Source organism: Taudactylus pleione, unplaced genomic scaffold (assembly GCF_031769625.1).
Source record: "Taudactylus pleione unplaced genomic scaffold, aTauple2 ptg000127l, whole genome shotgun sequence".
NCBI classification, from domain to species: Eukaryota; Metazoa; Chordata; class Amphibia; order Anura; family Myobatrachidae; genus Taudactylus; species Taudactylus pleione.
In genome coordinates, this window is record NW_028284529.1 from 9,559,410 (window position 1) to 9,584,728 (window position 25,319).

General features: G+C 39.4%; 1 long non-coding RNA gene across 1 annotated transcript in view; it reads left to right on the forward strand.

The window, feature by feature from the left end:
- Positions 1-20,484, forward strand: part of LOC148523830 (uncharacterized) — a 108,509-nt gene extending 88,025 nt beyond the window's left edge. Inside the window, exons 3-4 of the long non-coding RNA XR_015878417.1 lie at positions 19,576-19,644; positions 20,405-20,484. This is a non-coding gene — a long non-coding RNA (uncharacterized LOC148523830). The remainder of the gene's footprint in view (positions 1-19,575; positions 19,645-20,404) is intronic.
- The last annotated feature ends 4,835 nt before the right edge of the window (positions 20,485-25,319 follow it).

Sequence of the window (25,319 nt, forward strand, 5' to 3'; positions counted from 1 at the left end):
AGCTTTGCCATTAGTACTGCATTCTATCAGAATAACCCCTAGAGGAGAAGAGTGGAGAAGTGTGCCAGTATAGCAGCTACCCTTGGCAACCAAACAGGTTCTACCTATTATATTAAAGAATGAAGCTGATTGGTTGCCATGGACTACTTCTCGACTGGAAAACTTCTCCACTCTTTTCAGTGCTTCATACATCTACCTCTCTGTTTGGAAAACTACCCAATGTTGTTATTGTACCAGCATATGAACTCAGTAAAATATATGAGTTAACTAAATGATCACATCTCAATAAGCAACCAACTGAAGAAGATACACACTGCTGTGATTGGTACACAACCAATACCTGTGGAAGGTGCTTGCCTTGATCTAAAACCTGATGATGGTCTAAAATTTGTTAAGATCAGTCTTGCTGACAGACCGGTGGGAGTGACCCCATCAAGTATTCCTGACAATTCCAACAGCTGCTAAAATAAATTAGAAGATGGCGTGGATTCATGCTACACACTGTACAAAATTAAAATCTCTTGAGACAGTTCAATAAGAAGACATTCTTAAAAATACAGATACTTCACTTCACCAGTTAAAGCATAAAGTGAATAGTTCTTACAGGCACATCCTGGGCCACTTGCCAACAAAGTGAGTGGTTGAACCAGTCATAATTAAACTAGGCCACTTGCAAGCACAGTAACGCTGAAGAGAAACATAACTTTAAAGAGTATGCTTAAAAGCATCATGAACAGAAATATGTTGTTGGGCCCTAAGCCAAATGTCGGGCTTTGGGGTTGCATTATTGAATGGGGTATTCTTATTGTCATGACCTTTATTCTGATTGAAAGTTTAAATATTTCAATGAATAATCATGATACTGGACGACCAGTGATACAAATAATAAATATGATTTAACTGGTATACTAGGAATAATACGTGTACATAAAGATTTACAAAGGGACAATAAAATTGATTTGACAGGAAATTGAAAACACTTAAGAAAAGTAAATGTTGGATTTGCACTCATCTACTTGTGAGTGTAAAGGAAGACATACATAATAGCTCTTTTTATCAACACCACAGATATGATACATAGAGAATGGTCTTGCCATAAGCAAACAGATGGAAATCAAATCTGTTTTAACAAGTCATCTAAATGCAGTCTGTAGTGGATTTCCACTATCTTAATGTATCAGTAGCTAGTTTAATCTATGCCAAGGCCTTACAAGTGACAGTTGCTACAGGTAGGCCCAAATTTTGCATGCATATAGATGATAAACAATATACAGGACAAAAAAATAATTATAAGGATAAAGAAGACACAGCACATTAAATGTTAAGGGACAAATGTTGGTTATACTAATTGTACAGGAGCAACTTTCGTAACTAAGATGCCTAGTACCCATTCATTTACTGTACTAATCTGTTGATATTCAATAGATAATGTGGGATCTTTGGTTATGAATAATACCATGTTAGTAGAAATGGACAGTTGTACTTTGACAATGCAACGTGTACAGATGCAGCAGGAAACAATATGGCTTTCTTTAAGGCATATATGGACCTAATTTACAGTATACTAAGTAGTGGATATGCCATTGCCTAATGGTATGTGTAAAATGGGCCTATACATGTGTATCCTCCAATGTAGCTCCCTTTGGGCTCTATTTACTACAATCCACATTTGTAATGCAGATTGTAGTGTGATATTATCGATTGAATTCGCATTGCAAATTCAGACAATATCACAGGGATTTACTACAATCCCTTGCAGGGACAGAGCTTGCGAGAAAGCTCTGTCCCTGCGAATCCCCTCCACACTCTAGTCACGACATTTTCGCAAAAAAATACCGACTAGTGCCCCGTGCATGCACTGACTGGCCACCGGTGCTACCCCCCCAGCGCTAAGCCCCGCCCTTGACACTAAGCCCCACCCCCACAATCATGGACCCCACGACCCCCCTCCCTTAATAGCACTTACCTGCAGTCATTGGTGCTCCGGTGATGTCTTCCATGCCTCTGGTCAGCTGATATCCCATACTGCACTGGGACCTGATCAGCTAATGACCGGGCCGCAGTGCAGCATGGGAGACCAGCTGACTGGAGGGGAGTCATCAGCGGAGCCCCGACCACAAGTCCATGGAGTCAGGTAAATGAATTTTTTTTTTCCTATTTTTTTTTTTTTGCAGTGTATCAGCTTGCGGTCTGTTTAGGCCACACAGCTGATTACTGGGGCCGGCTCCGGGCTCTGCTCTGCACGTTATAGTGGAGCAGGAGTCCGGTAACCAGGGGAGACCCTGGATAACGCCACCTCCAGATGGCATTATTATCACAGTGCTTTCCCCGGTATTTTTTTACAATTTCTTTTTAGTAACTTTGGTCGGATCACATTTCCCATTAAAATTATGGGAAATGCGATCTGCTTACTAAAAATAAGTGATACTTAGGGGTTGGAGTAGAATTTTACGAATTCTACTCCAATTGCCCTGTAATAACTATAGGTGATACTAAAATAATGTGAAGAGGGTGTGAAAACACCCTTTTTCACTTTATTTTAGTAAAAATAATGTTAATAAATAGAGCCCTTTGTGAGAGTTACTGACCACTTAGATCAATAGCTGAGAAACATCTCTGCTGAACATGACCTGGTCCCTGCTGATCTGACATACCTGAAACATCATAGCAAAAGGGAAGGGAAAAAAGTGATATATCGTGTAGATTCTCTGATTTGAGCGTACTGCTGGAGTACTTTTAACTTTATCCACTATTTTAATGGTAGAAAAAATGATTTCAGGAATATTGACTATAATGAATCAGATGTTAGGAGAATTGTTTGTCCCTATCAATCAGACAGAATAGTTGCGCAAAAGTAGAAAGTGGCTTTACAGAATAGAACAGCACTGGACCAAATTTTAGTAGCTGAAGGTGGTAAATATGCTATAGTAGGTCAAGAATGTTGTACATACTGTACAGTATATACTGTAGATAATAATGAGCCAAAATGATTTTATATCTGATTAAGGTGCATAAATTACAGAAAGACTATAGAAAAATAGGTGATGTGGAAGAGTGTGACCCTTTTGGATGATTAGGGTCAAGTATTGTCAATATTTTATCTGGAATATTATTTTGTCTGGCATTATTATTTTAGGCATAGTATACCATAGCTTCAAGTGTGAACCAATAATTTGTGTACAATGTATAAGGGATTCTGGAGGTTAAAGTGAAGAAAGAAATGACTGTCTTAATTATAGAGCAGTAGTAACAAGTTGTGTACACCGAAATGCAGAAAATTGAGATGGCGCTTGTTCTCATAGCCCTGCTCCTTCCTATGGGAAGGAGTTCCGGGGATGCTAAGAGGGATCCTAGCGGACCCCTCCACCACCTCCTCACAGACTCCCAGGTGGCTTTGCACATGTGTGACCTCAGGTAATGCATGCGCAGAAGTTGGCCATGGGGACAGGTAAGTAATGCAGCTACTTCTGTAGCTGCACTGATATTTGCAGGGACAGCTTCTTCCCCGCACCGGAGCAATGATGAATTGCTCTGATATTAAGTATCCCCTGTGGTGAGGAGAATTCTTCATGGCCCTCGATGATGAATAGGCCCCTTAATGAAGCAATAAATGAGGGAGGAAGGAATGTTGAAAATGTTGAAGCATAATCAGTTAGCTGTAATGCTACTCTCTTGGTCACACTATAAACATTCATATAAAAATTTCAGACATCCCCATCTGATGCGCTTCATATCAGCTTTTTACTCCCATCATCCGTGCATCTATCCTTTCATTTGTTGTGTGTTATGTTATCCTTAACTTTAGTAGTAATTCAGATTAGAACCTTTTGGGTTGTATAAAAGGATGCTAATAAGAATAAACAGAGAGGTAAAGAATATGGACAACTGAATACAAAATGGAAGCTGAATGATCCAGAATATAATTGCATTGTAGTTTTTGGAGAACCATAGGTACAGTTTATGATAGTTTGTGATTGGGAACTTTTAGAAGAAATATAGAAGTTAGCACTTATGGAATATTTTTTATATATTTTTTTATATTTTTGATATTTTAGTCATAATCATGAGATTAGGAAATTGTCATTAGGGGTGTATATTATAAATTTTAATTAGCATATGTTTTAAACAAATCTGGTATATAAGGCTGATGATCTGTATGACTATTAGCTTGCATATCTGAGTTTCTTGCTCTATATGGACATGCATAATAAATCTTTGGAACATCACATTGCCCTCCTTCATATGGATCAACTAAGAAGTGCCTTAGCTGAGTGTAAATGGAATAAGCCTATAGGCATGGACCTCTGAATTAGGTTCCCAGTAGCATACATATATATCATAGCCTTTCCATTTTGATATACACTGAAAAATACCCCTATAGACATATACGGGGATTTAGTTAAAATGTTTTCCACTACATAATTCAGATAACACAGAATCTTAATGGAAACCTATTCTGTTGGGAAGACTGGGGAAATGAATATCATATGATATGGCAACTGGAGAAGGTGTGTTAGAGGGGAAAACAAGCTATGATCTGTATTGTATTCACATACACTTCTGTCAGTTTCCATAAGATTATTAAAATTAAGTATTAATACATGTTGGGCCACTTCAACATTTATGGTTATAGTCTTAGTATAACACAGGGGATAGGCAGATAAAATTATACTTAAATCATAGAATACAACTATACTCTGGATGAAATCACACAGAGATGAACAAATAAAAAAACCTTGCTGTATTTCTCTACTACTTTCTAATAGAGGAATGAGCAATTACAACTGTAGAATCGATTACTGATACAGCAGGGCGATCATCAAATATTATTTTAGCCTAATCTTAATCACTACAGGAGCCTCTTTGCTGATAAGCTTGTTCTACTTTATACAGACAAACAAGGAGTCTTTTTTCTTGCCCTGATCATGAATTGCCTGGGAAGATTACATAGCACATTGTGTCCTTAATTTAACCCGCACATCTCCTCTCTTGTTGATAAGTGTGTATTACCTGATTAAGTATTATGTTCCAAAAGTGTTCCTAATTAGAGGAGAACAAGGAGACTGTATTTATCAGTAAACTCTCTCTCTCTCTCTCTCTCTCTCTCTCTCTCTCTCTCTCTCTCTCTCTCTCTATCTATATATATATATATATACTGTGTACATATATATATATATATACAGTATATATATATATATATATATATATACAAAACAAACCTTTTTCTGCACCAAACACTAAAGAGCTGCACCTCACAGGAGGACCCCCTGTTAGTGGGACCCAATAATAGATGACGTAAAATTAGATACCCTAGAGGGTGCTAAAATACCATGAAACAGTTATTAAAAAGTGAGGTAATACTTACTGCTAGTAATTTGATTAAATATCAGACAAACAATATATTTAACGTAAGCAACATCAAATTGTGGATCAGTCCATATATCAATTCATAATGTGTATAAAGGTCCACGATTTGGTTTATCCATTTTTCTCTATATCAGAATTGGTTGTTAGAGGACTGGGAGTCTGTGGTAATCTGCAAATGTACCCGCTCACCAGAAGATGGTCACACAACAAAGGGCCAAATGCCAGTCAATATTGAAATCAAAGGTGATTTTTATATTTAGATATGCATTCCAACTCCGGAGGTATGCTTTCCCTCGCCGCCATCATGACGCATACAGTGTCATGATGCGGCAAATGGATGACTAATTAGATGGTGTGTCTTAGGTAAGCAGCGCTTTAGCAGAGGAGCAGAGGAGTGCACTGACCCCTGTGTTTTGGTTCTAATTAATTTTCCAAAAACCACCCATGGGTGTTTTGGATTTGGATCTGTATTTTTAAAAAAAAATTAATAAAAAAAAGCTAAAATCAAATAATTTGGGCCTGTTTTGGTTCCTACAGTATTGTTAACTTCAAAACATTAATTTCCAGTCATTTCCAGTCAATTTTGACCACCTCACAGTTCACAATATTGTTTTTACTTTCACCAATATAGGCCAAAGGCTGCAGCGAGCTGGCTGGCTAAACTAAGAGACAGAGTAACAGCATAACGCACAGCAGTTTAAAAGAATATACAGTAAGACATCAATGAAACATTGCCACACAGCAGTGGCAGACAGGATAAACTTAAAAATGTTTGCCATCTATGCAAAAACACAGTCATCAATGCCCCAAACAGCACAAAATGCAAAGAAAAGAGGTGCAAGATGGAATTGTCATTGCTTCCCGGCTGTGCTGAAAATGCTTTGCGAGTACACACTGGAGGGTGGGCAGCTTAAGTAAGCATAACCAGTTTGTACAAGGGCCTCCAAATTGCCATTTTTCCTCCCAGTAGTCAAAGGGACTGTCTGACTTATATATATATATATATATACAGTATATATATTGTCTAGATCAATGGGGAGCTGATAAGTTCAAGGCAACCTGCTGCAGTAAAGAAAGAGGTATGCCAACCTCACAACAAATACACAAGAAATGTTATACTGCGCTGGTGTGTCTTAGTCAGAGCATTAGATTAAGTCACAGATTTGGATGGCTTCGTATTATCAAAGCTGCTATACAGCGTCTATGAAATAATTTGCTATTTTTACATGTTTATTTTATTGAAGTGTTTATTTTATTTTGTTTAATAAATTAATTAATGTGATTTAATCTAATATTCTGAGACACACCAGCATAGTATACAATTTATTGTGTATTTGTCAGTTTGTACACTGTCAATATAAAATCCTCCACCGTTCTTTGGATGGTGACCATATCAGATTTAGTATTGGCAGAGTTGTCACTAATTTTAGGCAATTCTTTTAGACCCAACAGATGTCATTATTGTGGATAATGATGAAGAATGTGTTGGTGGTGGAGATTGCAGGTGCTTGGATCTAACAAATAGAAGGGAGCTATCTGAAGCTGGACTGCTTGTTGTTACTTTTTTAGCATAAGTTTCTGATGGTTAAAGTCCCTACATCTACTTGCTGTGACTTTACAAATGCTACAGATAGCAAGACAATTGTTTCAGGATTTGGGTAAAAATAAGTCTACACATAAGCGGTGAATTTTTTTGTCTTATGCCCAGGCATGACAATGGGCTTCTTTTTATAATGGGCAAGAGCTGCTTCCACTGGTGCCTCACTTACACAAACAAAATTCTCATCATCAACATCCTCATCTTCAACATCCTCATTAGCACCAGTGTAAGTTACACAAATATCCCCCTCATCCGGTTGCACTACCACTGCACCATCCTCAATTGTTAGGTCTTCATCTTCTTGACTTGTGCTGTTCATCCCCACATTGGCAGAGGGTGCAGAAATGGTGGAAGGAAGCTTCTCTACGAGTACAGTATCAGAAAGGTCAGGCTCACACATAGTACTCACGGATGCACTTAGACTCTCCTCAGGGATTTGTGACGTTTCTAAACAACACACAATTTGTTGTACAGCCCTAGTGTTTGTTTTCACCACTGATATTCTGGTTTTCATTTTTTGACACTTCTTCTAGACTCAGTAGATATGCTCTTGCATCATCATGTTAGGCAGAAGAAGATACCTGACTGACAGCAGTTGCAAAACTACCACTCAGCCTGATCTTTTCCTTGCCACTGTGTGTGGTGTAAGGCATGTTGTCAAATTTTGTTTTTCTGCCACAAACTTTCCCTTGAGCATAAACTGTAGTAGATGACATTGAACCGGTATCATCATGATGACTGGTGGTGGCAGCAGCTGCAGTGCTAGTACGTGGTTGCTGTTCCTGCTGTTCTTTTAATTGATCATCGTGTTCCATATCGATGCCTGAAGTTTTTTTAACAAAAGAATATCTAAAATGTGCCCACTGACTGTGACACACTGTGCAGATAGTATAAGGTGGAGTCCCTTGACCTGCTGAATGTTACTGACTGTTATACCAGTATATCACAGACACAGTATCTCGGCCTGAAGTTTTTTAACAAAACATTTATTTCACCGGCTGTGACACACTGTGCAGATAGTATAAGGCGGTGGCCTTGACCTACTGACATACTGAATGTTATATATCACAAACACAGTATCAGAGCCAGAAGTTTATTTTAACAAAAAAACACTTTTTAAAAAAAAAACACACACAAGTAATATTAGTAATATTAATAAATTATATTCCTGCACTATAGAAAAAAATAAACAATGATTTGCTGACTGCCTATCCAAAACAACTAGCTTGCCCAGGGGACTAATGTGGGTGGCACCAATGTGGGTGGCACTACCCATCAAAGACAGTGTCACTGTGCCTGACCTGACACTTGAACTGTCTGTCTGTCTCACTGTATCACTAACTCACTGTTACTAGCTAGCTAGCCTACCCTCCTTCCCCTCCGGCGGTCCTGAGACAAATTACACCAAATCACAGCAGGAGTGACTTATGTTGGTTTCAAAACATGCATGAGCTGATGCCGGGAAAGATGATGTCATGTCTCATTTTGTAACCTAAAAATGGTGTGGAGATCTGAGCAGTGGCTTGGATCTGCTCGGTTAAGGTAATTTTGAGCAGGTTCAGTTTCCACCATCTAGGTAAGGTGCATATGGAATGGAAAGGAATGTTCCCAAAGTGATGAGAAATGGGTGGTGTGTCATGTTGGCATGCCCCATTTTCAGTGACCATGCAGGGCACTAACTTACGTCTTAAACCCTAACAGGACAGCTAGTCTGCAAATGTAACACAGTATCTTATAGTCCTGTCTCTCACAAGTATAGTAATTGCCTCCTGGCCAAGCTCAGCTGCCAAAAAGTTACACAAAGTCTATCTTGTGGTCCTTCCTGCCCCAGGCAGGTATGGACACTGGCCTCCTGTCCAGCAGCTTCACACAAACACAGTCAGAGATTTGTGGTCCTTCCTGCCTCTTTGCAGGTCTGGACACTGGACAGTTGTTGCCAGTAATAAGAAGAAGCCACCTCTTCCATGTCAAATTAATTTTACCCAACTCCTGATAACATTTGTCAAGGCATCTGTGCCATTTGTAGTGCCAAAGTAAGTAGAAATATGGACCTTAACCATCCTTCCACCTCCTTCCTATCATTTGCATCAAGTTCATTAAATTATTTATCATAACAAGCAATCTAGCATCAGCTACCAGCAGCATGGATAGATATCAGGACATGCAAGCTCTACTGCCAACACCTTCATCATCGACCTCCTCATTAATGATCAGATGTAGTCCTGCAATTTAAAAGGGCAGACTGACTTCCTTATCCATGATTCCCAAGAAGAATTCTTGCACAGTACAGCTGCTACTGCTGCTGCTGAGGGTGAATCCTTAGCACAAAAGGGGACCAAAAAGACTAGTAGTTTCAAACTACAATTGACTGTGAAACAATCATTTGCAAGAGGAACCAAGTATGACAGCCACCATCCTGTTGCATAGTGGATCACTGAAGCCATGATGCCTATGTTAGCATTAGATCTGCCTCCATTATCCACCATCAATGCATCTGGTTTTAGACAGATAGTTGAGGTTATGTCTCCCCACTACCAAATTCCATCTTAATTCTATTTTACCAGAGCAGAAAGTCCTCACTTATACTGGGACATTAAACACAAATATACTCTTTATATCACTGGTTTTACCAAGAGGCTAAATGGCTTACCTTGCTAAGACTATCCTCAGGATTTGTCATTACCGATAATGCAAGTAACATTGTACTAGAAGTACTACTTGAAGTACTAGAAGTTCAACACATACAATGTTTTGCACAAACTTAGTGGTTCAGAAGTTCTTAAAAATAATGACAGGTCTTTTCAGGATATTATGACTGTGGCCCATAACATTTCTGGGCAATTTTGAAATTCAGCAACTGCATGTAGAAGATTGCAGCAGCTGTAATAATAGTTCAATTTGCCATGTCACCAACTGAAGCAAGAGGTAGTAACCAGGTAGAATATTACCCTTTATCTGCTTCAGTGACTGGAGGAACAGCAATAAGCCATAAGCCATCATATCATACACAGCAAGCCATGAGATAAGGAGGGGTGGGGGGGGGGGGCAGTAAGTTGCCTTACTGCAGCTGTCTGAGTCTGGTCATACCCTTAATTAAACTACAAGAAATGCAGCTAGAGAAACTGAAGGAGGAGATAAAACTAAGATCTTCCATTAAATATGTTGGACTTATACAGTAGATTGAGTTCTTCATTCACTTTGCCATTACCAAATGGTTTGCAGCATATTTGAATTGGATCACTGCATTTTGGCAACTTTACTTAAACCCAAGTTCAAGTCATATGTAATATCTTTCTTTCCAACTGACACAGATCTTCTACAATTGCTGCTGCCAGGAAAAAAACTGACCTTTTCCAAGAGACCCACTGATGATGAGTCAACTCCACGCACCAGAGTGAAACATTTTGACATCTGGTCAGGTTTAAAAGAGTTGCGCACATATATTGACACCTATACCTTAACTATTTCTGATGCAGTAAGAATCAATAGAATGGTGGAGGATTACTTTAATGATAATGTGCAACTTAGCATCTCACACTGTCCCTTTGAATACTGGGAGGAAAAAAGGCAATTTGGAGCACCTTGTACAAACTAGCTATGGTGTACTTAGGCTGCCTACTTCTAGTGTGTACTCTGAAGGAGTGTTTAGCACAGCTGGAAACCATGTGAGCACTCATTGCAGGAGGCTTCCACCTACAAATGTGGAAAAACTGATGTTCATCAATGTTAGCCTTAAGCCCACTGGTAGTTTGGTTTAACCAAACCACCAAGATGTTTTCTTTTGTGGGGGCCCAAATAAACCAAGCACTTCAGCCACAAAAGTGATAGGTTTGTTAAACTATGCATGTTCTTTTCAATATACAACATTCCTTAATATAACTTCATTCTGCACCCCTTTTCATTATGTGCATTGCCAAGTTTGTGTGTGTTTAACAGGCAGTGTATATTATACCCCTTTTACACCAACCGAATAACCCAGGTTATTGCCGGGTCGACCCGGGTCGATGCTCTGTGTGAACGGCTCCCAGAAAAATTTCCCGGGTTGATTTACCCGGGAATCTTACTCGGGTTGAGAGCAGGGTTGAACACGGGTTGTTCCTGGGTCATGAGGCAGTGTGAACGGGTGCTACCCTACTTATTTGACCCGGCTAGCTCTGAAAGATGCTGTTTGGAGCTTCTGGGGCACAGGCAGGTGATGTAATTTGTCAGTGCCCTGCAGAGAGAGATGCACATGAAGCCATCGCTTGCCTGCCTAACCTCCTACATCACAGCAACCTGACCAGCAGCCACAAAAGCAGGCAGGCACACAGCCTGCCACAGCCAGAACTGCAGGCTGCACCACAGCCTGACCAGCAGCCACAAAGACAAGCTGATACACAGCCTGCCACAGCCAGAACAGCAACCTGTAGCAATGCTGTAAGCAGTCCCCACCCCTCTCTTTTGTTGCCTTTTGTGACCTCATCTTTGTCAGCCCTTAAAAAAGTCAATTTTTAATGACATCTATAGGGAAAAGCAGGGATTACACGGGTTCAGTGTGAACGGGGCGAAACCCGGGAATAACCCAGGTTGAATTGCAGTGTAAACGGGGTCTGAAGCTGAGTTCGACCCGGGATTGACCAGTGTTCAAATTCCAGGGTCAGACCCGGGATTTTGGTGTAAAAGGGGTATTATTAATACTATACTTCACTGGGGGTTTTGGCCCTGAATTAAAATTATTTTAATACAGATGTCATACCAAGAAGCCCCTCTCGGAGTGCCAGGTCCTGCAAGAATCTACTCTGCTAGCATTGGGTGTATTTTTTGCCAAAAATGTGTCAAAGTCACAATGCGATGCAATAAATTATATAGGAGCAGCAGAAAGTATAATCAAACGGGAATCCTTTATTTATGTATAAAAAGGATCAAACACATGCTGCAGTCTTAACATGCTTTCAACATGGAGGAAAGGAAAGAAGGCACACATTCTTTTTTAACAGAGTCTGTATAAAAACAAACCGCCTAGCTACTTTCATTGTTATCTAATTGAATCAACAGCTGAACACTGATAGACATCTGCATGTATAACAAACACAGTTGCTAATAATAGTTGCAATATCAAAATGACACATGTCTAACACCCCCACTCAACAACTGCTTTTCAAACCAGTCCCATCTTGGAGCTAATGTCCTCAAATGTTAGCCTTTGGATTGGCTTTGTCAAAACAACTGCCAACATATTTTTGGTCTCACAGTATGAAAGCAGAATCACATCTTGCTCCACTAGATCACAAAGGTAACGATGCTTAATAACAATATGTTTGGTTCTAGTGATTATGTTTTTCACTGTTTGCAAGCTTTAAACATCCTTGATTGTTATCAAACAATACTGTCAGTTGAGCTACTGACTCTCCAAAATCCTGTAGTAGCTGACGTAACCAAACAACTTGCTTAGGCCACTAAATTGTATTCAGCATCTGTTGATGATAAAGCAGCTAACATTTGTTTTTTACTGGACCATGCGATTGGACTGTTCCCAGGTCCTAATGACTAATTAAACAATTGGAAGTTTCCAATTAGCATAATTAGTCTTTAATTACAAACCTTCTGTAGCACTGTCCTCCTCCTCCATCTCTTCTCCAGCATCACTGACAGCTTTCCATGGACATGACACAGGTCAGGTACTACTCTGCCAACCCTGCATCCCTTCCCCGCACACACTACACTATCCCTAATCCTGCACCCACTCCCCGCACACATTATACTACACTTCCCCTACCTTGCTCCCACTGCCTGCACACACTACATGACCCCTAACCTGGCTTCTGCTTCCTGCACACACTACACTATGTTACACCTGGTACTGCTCATGCTACCTGCGCACACTACACTAAACTACCCCTAACCTTGCTCCCACTGCTCGCACACAGCCCTGGCAGCAGACTGAAGGCTACAGACTGGATGGGAAAAAATTCCCCTCCAGCTGCATTTTGCCTTCAAACAACCCCACAACCATTTTTTTTATTGGATATCGTGGGTGTCTGGAGAGCGCATACTCACTGTAATCCAAACTTTGGTGCAAGGTGTGCAAAGTGTTTTGTGATTTGTGGGCAAAACCCCACACTCAATTGGATATGCCCCTAAGACTTTACTTAATTTTGTGATTTCTTCTTTATGGACAATAATCAAATCATCAACATACTGTATAAGAGCAAATACCTCCATTCCCCTTTGATCTTTGAGTATAGGCATGGGTCAGCTTTACTTCTTGTGATCTCCTGTTCCAAAAAAACTTTGTTAATTTTACAATTCCAAGCTCTTACCATTTGATTAAGACCACAGAGCAATTTTTGAAATGTATAAACAAGCTTCATTACAATTTAACTGATACAATTGATTTGTGAATTTTCCTTCTGCAAGAGTGTGTCTAGTGTTTGTAATAATGCATTTATCATGTTTAAATGTCACAACATGACCTTGCTTAGTAAGCTTTTTCACAGACAATGGATTGGTGTCAAGATTAGGCACATATAGGGCCTGATGCAGCATGGATCGCAAATGCGATTGCAATCTCAATTACGCACGCAGTCTCACTGCGATCATATTCTAATCCACTGAGGTAACTATGCCATCGCAGCACAACATAAGATGCCCACTTTACCTTACACACATCCTTAATACTTAGCAACATTGCAAAACCATTGGTAACATCGAGTACCATCGCAGCCTCATGCACAAGGTCAGACCTTACTCACAAATTTCTAGCCATCTGGTACACAGTGAGAGCTCAGGCTGCGTATGACATTATTTATGTATGCCCCGGCAACGGTGTTCAAATGCACTGGCACGCCTGCATTTTGCTGACCACCCCCCATCACCACCCCCAAATGGTACTAGCTGTCAATCACTCTGCGATGGGTCTGCGTAGCCACTGCTTTCGCAGTCCCGATCTAGGTGGAGTGTATGCCCACACGCACAGCGATGCATACGCATGCACAGTATGCAACAATCGTCTGATTGTGTGTGTGATCGCAGTTGCAATTTTCGCTGAATCAGGCCCATAATAAATTCTCCATAAGTATCTTTCTGGGAAATGTTGGAGACTGGACAGAAAATATAATTTCCTATTCCTTCTAAGATCATATAATGATCATTAGCTGTGGCTATTCTTTGTGAATTACTTTGGTCTAACTGAGAAATAAAGTATTATCATTTGTCATATGACTTGTAGCTCCTGAGTCAATACACCAAGCATTTATAACTGCCTATGTTTGTATTGAAAGCACATTCAGCATTAGAAGAATTTTCCAGCTCCTTTATAGCTCTATAAAAACAAAAAGATAAAGTGAACCTAAGCACTCTAAATTCAATACAGACTAATCAATTCAGTTTGTCTCTAAGTCCCTCGATGTGGGCTTGAAACCGAAAAACATTCAGTCTCTCAGGCTATAGATAAAAAATAGAAATAAAAACATACATAGTTTAAACCTTTTTTCTCGAACATATCAATGTTGATTTAGATTGCTATCAATTGCACTCACATGCATGAAAATTAACATGGGCTCACAAAGGTTTCTTTAAGCTCATTCAGGGTATAATCTTAACCACAATGTTCTGCAGTCACAGAGTCCCCATTCAAATCACCTTTTCAGTTCCCTCAGACTTGCTGTTACCTCTTCAAATGTGTCAACATTTATCTAGCAGTATTGCATGTAAAGGAAAGAGGATTCTAATAGTGCATTACCTTAAATGTATTAAACATGCCCTGGCAACTGGATAATGTAACATATAAAATCTATAAAATATACAATTAAAATCACAGACAGGGATACTTTGTACCAAAATTCAAATTGAGTAGGGACTCTGTGACTGCAGAACATTGTAGTTAAGATTACACCCTGAATGAGCTTAGAGAAACCTTTATGAGCCCATGTTTATTTTTATGCATGTGAGTATAATTGACAGCAATCTAAATCAAGACTGATACATTCAGGTTAAAAGGGTTACACTATTTATGTTTTTATTTCTAGTTTTTTAAATGTTGCCTAGGAGACTAAAGGTTTTTTTGTTTCATGCCCACATCGTGGGATTTTTATAAACACACTGAATTGATTAATCTTTATTACATTTAGAACCCTTAGGTGCACTTTATCTTTTCGTTTTCATATTAAATGTAAGATGACTTGATCCTCCAAAGTGAATCCAGCAGCTTGAATTGATTTAATGCACAAGGTTCTTATTGTGTTTGTATATCCTTGCTTTTTGCTTTGCATCTTGTTTCTTTAGATGATTCATTCTGACTTTCCAGACTCTGCAATCTGCCTTTAATTGACAAGGTTTCTTGCACAAAAAACATGCACATGCTTCTGGTCTCTGACTAGTGTTTTTAAAAACAGTCCTGAACTTTCAATACTTTATCATGCTTTTTTGCATTTTATATTTTGCAATAGAATTAATTCACAAGTTTCCCTTTAACATACTCTAATGTCAGTTCACCATCTGGTCTGACATCAAGTGCTGTTACAAATGTCTGGGAGACCACTGAGTAGCAAGGCTGCTATATGAAAGTCCTTAATTCTCCTATGCAGCACGGCTGTTCTGCCATTTCTAGAATACTTCTTGTATAGTCCTGCATGTGCTGGTCTTTAAACAGTTTAGTCTGTAAATAAAATGTTTTACTTAAATACAGCTTATTGGTTAGATTAACTCTCTCTTACACCTTCTACAGTGCATCCCACATTTACCTTATAGTGTCTCAGTTACATATATGCACAATCTGATCATCATTTACACTGAGAGATATTGTATTCTGGGATTTCTTTTCATTTTCAATCCATTCTTCTGTGACTGACACATGTTTAACAGTAATAATTGGTAATACAGGAAACACAATAAAAAAGATCTAGACCAGTAAGGGTAATCTCACAGGAACACATTATTATTGGGCTGAACACACTGTAGGTGGACACAGCTGCATGATTTGATTGCTGTAGTGCTGGACAGCAGCTAACCAGGGCTATAGCAATCATGGTGGTAGGCAGCTTTAGGCAGCTGCCCAAGGGTGCTGGCCCCTGGAGGCCACCGCTGAGTCCACCAAACATCCTAACTTTCATCCTTGTTGCACAATGAACTGGTTGCAGCTGCTGGTCTAATCAGCCGCAGCCGTCAAAATCTGATATATACACTAATGTGCATTACACTCTAAACTGCTATAGACAATGTATTGCTGGATGGAGCCCTTCCCCCCAAACCCAAGCCAGCATGTCATTCATCACAAATATCACAGGGGAGTGGGGTGAGGAAGCTACCTACAGTATGAAAGTGTTACACACTGTGATTTGTGCCATGGTCCTTGCAATTTTGGTGACCTCCTGGAGTGCTGTTTGTAATGATCACTTTGTGTCAAGACTGAACCGCTATATACATTACAGTATATTGTGCCCATCACGGGCCATCCATACTCTCTACTATTAGGCACTTTCCACATCGGTTCAGCTCTACATTACTGGTAACTGGTATCTACATGGTGGCAACATGGTGTAAAGCTGCCTGGCCTAAAGATGCAGGGATAGTTTTTCATAAAGAGAGATCATTTCAGGTTCAATTCTCTTAAAACACTCTGCTCAACTTTATGTATTGCTCCACACTTTCCCACCTCCCTTTATCTCTAAGTTACTGTATGCCATCCAGTTGCATTACACTCTAAACCGCTATTGACATTGTATTATAAATTGAGCCTTGTGTAAAGTCAAACACTTAACATCTCATACACAAATAGTGTAGCTGCTCATACAGCTGACGTGTGTGGGTGAGTAGGTAAGGTGAGCATCTTACAGATCTGGTGCTTTGGGTTTGAGGCAATGAAAGGGACAATATAATTTTGTACATCAGTTTTTTTTATTAATCTGCAATACTGGATTAAATACAGAATTAAATCATTTGGTGTGTGAGTCCTGTGATTTCTAAAAATACATATCTGCATTGGCCAGAAGACACATACCCAACATTAAATAAAGACAGAGAAAATTAAGTTTAATATTTTTGAGGAACTCTGCCAAACTCATTACATTGCTCCCAACTTGCCACCACCTGGCATTTCTGCTATAGACATTGTATTGTACACATTACAGGGCCATCCATACTGCACAGTAAACTGTCATTACATGATGTCAAGAAGCCTATTGTAAAGATGCACAGGAAGTTTTTCATAAAGAGAGATAATTTCAGGTTCAATACTTTAAAAAAATTATTCGCTCAACTTTTTGTATTGCTCCACACTTTCCTCTTCCCTTCCTATCTGTGTTAATCCACCCAAGTCCTTTTCAGCATTCATCACAAATCTTAAAGGGAGGCTGCCTACAGTGTGAAAGTGCTACATGCTGTGATTTGTGTCATACTTATGGTCCTACTACTGTAAATGACTTTGCATGCTGATCCACTGTCCATGGCAGCCTCTTCTACATGCAGTAACTGAAGTGTGCGTCTCAGTATACCGAAGATGCAATTTATGTTCACTATTGTTCATGTACTGTGTGAAACTCACTGCATGCTCACCCCACCACCAGTCATTACTATTCAATCCCACTGAGCTTACTGTATGGCTCACCACCTCCCCCCACCGTCATTCACTTCTATTCAATGCCAATACATGCTAAGCATGCTATTGACATTGTATTGTACATGGAGGCTGGTGTAAAGTCGCATGCTTAACATCACATACACAACAGGTGTGACGACTGCTAAGCTGGCTTTTGTGGCCGAGTGGGTAAGGTGAGCACCCCACATAGCTGGCAGCTCAGGTTCGAGGCCCAAGGACAATGTATTTGTGTAAATTATTAATTAATTTAATTCTGTTGAAGACTAAATAAATTAATTAAGACAGATAGGCCGGCAGTTCCGTTCATGCAGTGTACAGTAAACCATCATTACTTGCATCTTATGTGACTTTTGCAGTCAATATTATTGTACCTCCCATGAGGTTGTATTATGTGAATAATTTCACATCTCAGCACAGAAAACTGCGGGTGGTGTAAAGACACATGTAATTTTGCATCTCAGAACATAAAACTGCGGGTCGTGTAAAGACGCATGTAATTTTGCATCTCAGAACATAAAATTGCGGGTGGTGTGAATACACATGTAAAGTTGTCAATAAAAGCATTTTACATTATGTTCACTACTGTTCGTGTCCAATGTGGAACGCTCTGCATGTTTCAGCACCACCCCCTCACTTGCTATGTATTGCTCTGCAATTCCCCCCTCATTTCCTCTCTACAATACAGTACTGTATGTTACTGTGTGCCAACCCAGCTGCTTTAGACTTTAAGCTGCTATTGATATTGTATTGTACATGTGACAGGGCCGTCCGTACTGCACAGTACACTGTGGTTACATGATGTAATATAATATTAATGAAAATAATATAAAAATTTTTTGCATTTCAGAATACAGAACTGTGGGTCATGTTAATACACATTTAGACAAAGATGAAGTCAAACTACATGTGTCATTTCAGCATTGACATCCCGATGTTAGTGATGTCCTGACTTCCTCTCATGTGTTAATTTAGTCTCAACATGGCTGTCTGGATGAGGTGATACAGTAGGGCTGAGCTCCTTATTCTAGTGAGGCACAGAGGCAGGCCTCTCGCCTACAATTGCGAGATATGAAAGGTCTATGCTAGGGCCCGCCATGACATTCTTTCCCAGTTGGATAGGGCTAGAAGCATAAGGTGCTTACAAAGGATATGGAGTGGCCTTGTCATATGGGGTGAGGAGAGGCTGCAGAAGTGCCGGGCTAAGCTGCATAGAGGTACAGTATACTACTATTTATATAATTATTTTTATATTTATAAACTGTATTTGAATATGTAATACAGGGGGATTGACTATAGGCGACAGTTCCGCTTATATACAGTGGTTTTATGTAAACAATATGAATCCCATACCCAGTTTTATGGGATAAATTTAAAGTGCAGAGTGCAAATCAAATAAAGTGCATGGTAATAACACTAAAAAGACATACATCTGTAAAAGTAAAATGTATAAATACAGTTAAAGTTTAAAACATAATTTAATTCAGGAATTTTAAAACATAAGCATAATAAGAAACTGCTAAGCAGGAGAAGTTCACTAATGAATAGCCAGTGCAACAATAAATAAATAGGAGATAAATATAGGGAAAATAAAAAAACATAAAAAAAAAATATCAATAAAAATAAATAAGCTTATCTGAGTCAGAGCAAGGGTTATTTCAGGGACAAAGAGAGAATAGCCCAACACATGAATATGTGTTGTACTGTATTTTTCCAGTGTGCATGGTTGTAACAGATGTGACCAAGTTAGGCCGGGCTTCCCATAGTTGCTTAGATTACTTTGACGGCAACAGTACTCTATTTTTTCCCTGTTTTTGTCAATTTTTTGTTTTTTAATGGGTTGACTATTTTGTGTGTGTGTGTGTGTGTTTGTTTTTTTAACCTGACCGTGTTTCTTTTTCATGGGGGGACTATTGTGTGGGGGTTTTGTTTACTTAAAAACTATTGTAGCAAAGACAGTATTTGACTGATCTATGGTTATTACAAGTATCAATTATGAATATACTGTACAATACAATAACTGGATTTGTTTTTACAGAATGTAGGCATCAGCATCCATCTCAGGAGGGAACCATCTCCGAGGATCCACAGGAAGACCCTAGCAGCAGTAAGTACTTACAGAACATTGTGTTTTGCGACTGTGCTTTTCTTCATTTTATAAAGATAGTACAGTGAATAATTTTGAGTCTCAGAACATAAAACTGCAGGTGGAGTGAAGACGCATGTAATTTTGCATCTTAGAACATAAAACTGCAGGTGGAGTGAAGACGCATGTAATTTTGCATCTTAGAACATAAAACTGCAGGTGGAGTGAAGACGCATGTAATTTTGCATCTTAGAACATAAAACTGTGGGTGGTGTGAAGACGCATGTAATTTTGCATCTTAGAACATAAAACTGTGGGTGGTGTGAAGACGCATGTAATTTTGTATCTTAGAACATAAAACTGTGGGTGGTGTGAAGGCGCATGTAATTTTGCATCTTAGAACATAAAACTGTGGGTGGTGTGAAGGCGCATGTAATTTTGCGTCTCAGAACATAAAACTGCGGGTGGTGTGAATACACACTTAAAGTTGCCAATCAAAGCATTTTACATTAAGTTCACTATTGTTCGTGACCTGTGTGGAACGCTTTGCATACTTCAGCACCATCCCCACACTGACTATGTATTGCTCTGCATTTCCACCCTCCTTTCCTCTCTACAATACAGTACTGTATGTCACTGTGTGCCAACCCAGCTGCTTTAGACTTTAAGCTGCTACTGATATTGTATTGTACATGTGACAGGGCCATCCGTACTGCACAGTATACTGTGGTTACATGATGTAATATAATATTAATAAAATAACAATAAATTTTTTTTACAGAACGTCGGCATCAGCAGCCTACCCAGCATCCATCTCATGAGGGAACCATCTCCGAGGATCTGTAGGAAGACCCTAGTGGCAGTATATACTATTAGAACATCGTGTTTTGTAAGGATAGTACAGTTGTTGTTTTTGTTTTTTTACAAGGGTGGTGTAAATGTGTAGGATTTATTCATGGAGGTGGCTACTGTGTGTTTTTTTACCCTATTGGTGTAAATGTGTAAATGTATTAATAGGTGGTGGGTTGCTATTTTTTTTTACCCTGTCGCTGTGTTGTACTGTAGGGTTTTTTTTGTTTCAAAACTTTTTGGAGTTAAACTTACGTTACAGTGTTTTTTTTTTCAAAGTGCAGCAACGTGACCAGGTGACTGAGGAGCCACAACTGTCCCTCCGCAGCCCTCCAGCAGCCAGTAAGTACTGTGCATCATACTGTACAGTATACTGTTTTACTTTTCAGTTCTTTTTAAGAATGCCTATCTCCCTCCTGTACTCTGCTGTACCTCCTGTACTCTAAAGACTCTACTGTTCCTTCCGGTACTGTATCTCGCCAACCTACTGCCCTCTCTGGACTCTCTCACTGGCTCTACTACTGCTAGTCATCCCATAACTGTGGCAGTCAGGTTCCAATTATCTGTAATTACAGCATTAGAAGGCAAGGTGTGTTGGACAGCCTCATAAGTATTGTACTGAACAGTACTGTATAGCGCTTTCTACTACTCTACTGTACTTCTCTTCCTGTTAAGAATGTCTATTATTGACACTAACAAAATAGCCCTAGTACAGCACGGTATACTGTATTATCTGAAATTGGGGAATCAATTAAAATTATTTTAACGTGGGAAAGATTTTCACTGTTGCCTTGTGTAATTTTTTCCTACAGGATCTCCAACACCACTGCAGTGGCGCCAGCAGTGGCATCTAGAGGAGAATGAGGAGGAAGATGCTACAGCCAGCCCCCCTCTTCAAGACAGTGTGTACTGTACAGTACAGTACATTGCATTCTATTACTGTACTTCTCTCCCTTTTTTGAATGTCTACAGTACCTCTGGTATGGAGTTTAATAAAACCTTCATTGTATTGTACAGTAGAAAGTTTTTATACTTGAATTATACATACAGTACAGTACAGTATTCTCTGAATTTCATGTTTCTATGTCATTTGGACTGTTAGAAATTTGAGATTTTGCACAAGAGGAGGAAACATTTCAGCTCTTAGGAGTCGCATTTCGAAATATCCTGGCTTAGTGGCTGCTTAAATCATGGAAGGAATATACTGTACTTCCAGAAATGTAATTTCACGAGGTTGATGAGACAGTCAGTCAGGACATTTGTTTTTATATACAGTATACAGTGAGTGGCAAACACAGGTTTTGAGAGGGGGGTTTCTAAATGCTTGATTTTAGAGTGTGGTCAATCCATGAAGGGGGCATAATTAACACTTAACCAGCATTAATATGCGTCATACAAAGTGTACTGTGTGTCATAATTCCAGCATATACAGGACCAGAGATCACAGTAAGCCATTAGATGCGGCCATAGGGACATCCTTCCTGAGATTAATTTCTTTATTTCAGATGTGAGCACCATTACAAAGCATTGGAGAAAGTTTGGGAGTCTGGGGGAGCAGCAGCGGAACTTAGCACTGTCCTGGACATATATGTCCATATTGTTCTCCTTATGCACTGGATATTGTATTATTATACAGTATTAATAATTAACCCTATTGATGGTCTATAGCAGTGCACTCCTAACAGTGCATGTTTTCCAGATCTCCTAGTTGGTATGTTTATTACTAGCTAACACGAGTTCAAAGATCCACTGGTGGTGCTGATTATTTTCTTTGTGATACTGAGAAGAACATGCAGCACTAGTAACATTCTATTATATTTTATTGTGGTCACGGTGTTGGCTGGGAAGGAGGGTTTCAAGGCAACAGGAAACCCTGCTTTAATTTGCCTAAGACAGTATATAGATTGAGGGTTTGGGGAAAGACTTGTAATGTACAGGACTGTACTACAGGAGGTTTTTTTAAATCAATATTTTTTTGCATGCTTTTTCTACACAGGACAACAACCCCAACCGCGCCAGCACCATAGCAGGCAGGAGGAGGCATCAGAGGGGGAGGAAGGGTCCAGCCCAAGCTCCCCTATGCATAAGTATTTTACTACTGTACATTGTCTCCCTCCTGTACTATATTGTAGCTTATTAAAACCCTTTCCGTTAAATAATTGTTTTTTACCATAGGCTACTGTACTTCTTGTAGCAACCACTGTTACAAATATTTTTCTACTTATGTTCTGGATACTACAATCTATTAACAGCATAAATATGCTAAAATGTTAGCGGGTACAGTATCTGAATTTAAGTTTCATGTATTGTGTACTATATGTCATGGAATGACCCTTTAGTTTTCTTTTGTTTTCACAGGCCCAGAACTGCGCCAGGAGGAGGACGAGAAGATGATGTCGTTAAGTGGTAATAAATAGTACTGTTATTAACAAACTAGTATACTGTTACTGTCATTTATTACATTTCACAAAAAAAACTTTCTTTTACACACAGAAGATGAGCAAATGGACGGAGAGGAGGACTATGAGGAATGGACTTTTGGTAAATATAGTAATATATAAATAGAAAATTATATATTTTACTGTACATCACTGTTGTAACAGTACATCAATGGAAATAATTTTTGTTCTAAAACAGACAGAATACGTGGCTTCTGTAAAATCCTGTGAGACTCAGGCTGTGCGTGAATTCCGGCGAGTATTGTACAGTATGCCCATATTTTAAACTGTAAATGATTTACAAGGCAAAACTAGGGTGGTTTGTTCTTATACTGTAAATGATTACTTCTTTAAAAATACCAACCTGCCCCCTTGTATTCCTGTACAGCCTGCATCTCACATGCTAATACATAAGCCCCTACATCTCCAATGAACCTGTGTATGTCAAGTGGCCATGATGCCAACAGGGGATGAGATCTGATGTATGTCTTACTATAGTATTCTATACTTACAGTATTTACCTTACAGTAAATTGTATACTGTACTGTATAAACACTTTGATACTGTATACGGTAACCTTCTTATTTTGGTTGCTAGTATTCTGTCCACATTGGTATTGTGGATGTCAGGATTAGTGTACAGTGCTGTATATTGTTAAACCCAAAATTGCTTACAGTAGTATTTACTGTACATTGACAAAAATATTCACATTATGTCACAGTACTGCAGCTTATTAACGTTACATCACGCTATGTCACAATAGTGCATCTTATTCACCTTACGTCACAGTACTGCCCTGTATTGCATGTATGTAAATTTGACTCTGACACCAGCCAGGGCCTCCCCAGCCATTGACCTCTCTGCACCTCACTGTCATTTACAGTACATTAAGCCAAACAGTATGCCACTATGGCGGATTCTAATTGGCTATATAATGTACCGTACAATACTAATGTACAGTACTGTACTTACTACACCTAATGTGGACCCCCAGACACTGCAGCCGCCATGGGTCCCTCCGACTAAATCACTCCACATCCTTTGTAGGGAGCGCACTGTCCAGGACCAGCCATATCTGTACAATTTTTCAATGTTGTTGGTGAGTAGCTTGTTTCACCAGTGCATGAGGATGAGCAGCTCACCCCTGCAATATGGTCTATAGTGAACCCCCATATTGTCAGGAATGAGTACGCACAGTAGTACTCAGGACAGCAGGATGCAGGATGGCAGGACGCAGGACACATACACAATATGGATGGCCCTGTAATGTGTACAATACAAATGTTCAATACAAATCTGCAGTTTATGTATTTGCAAATGTGTCCTGCGGTTTAGCGTAAAATGCAGCTGGGTGGCATACAGTAGCATTGAAATGACTGGTGGTGGGAAGTTGGGAGAAATATATTGAGTTTGGCAGAGTTCCTTAAGAATATTGAACTTGATTTGCTCTGTCTTTATTTAATATTGGGCGTGCATCTTTTGGCCAACGCAGATATGTATTATTATAAATGACAGAACTCACACACCATATTATTTAATTCTTTATTTAATCCTGTACTGAAGATTAAAAATAAAGAAAAGAAAAATATACTGTTGTACAAAATAACATTGTCCCTTTCTGGGCCTCGGACCTGAGGTACCCGCTCTGTAAGTATTTTAGCTTACCCACTTGCCCACACATGCCAGCCATATCAGCAATCACACCTGTAGTGTATGTGATGTTAAGTCTGCAACTTTACACCAGGTAAAGTATACAATACAATGTCAATAGTGGTTTAGAGTGTAATGCAACTGGGTGGCATAGAGTAACTTAGAGATGAAGAGAGGTGGAAAAGTGCGGAGCAATACTTAAAATTGAGCAGAGTATTTTAAGAGTATTGAACCTGAAATTATCTGTTTCTATGAAAAACTTCCCATATGTCTTCACCACAGGCTTTTTTACATCATGTAAGGACAGTTTACTGTGCAGTATGAATGGCCCTGTAAGGTGTACAATACAATAGTTATAGCGGTTTAGCGTATAAAATGTAGCTGGGTTGCATACTGTAGCATAGATATGACTGGTGGTGGGCAGTTCAGAGCAAATGTGTTGAGTTCGGCCGAGTTCCTTAAGAATATTGAACTTGAATTGCTCTGTCTTTAATTAATAGTGAGCATGCGTCTTCTGGCCAACTCTGATAACTATTTAATCCTACATTCATGACAAAATGCAGTTCAGTACTACTATACAGTGTAATGAATGATAGATTCCGTCAGCCAATCAGCAGACAGCGCTACAAATGCTTCATTGGCTATTTGACGCCTACACTGTGCAGTTTAGGAAAAGCGACATCTGGTGGACAGAAAGTTGTATTACACGCTCTGGCTTTTCCAGGGCTTCAGTACGTTACATTGCACCTTACTACAGCA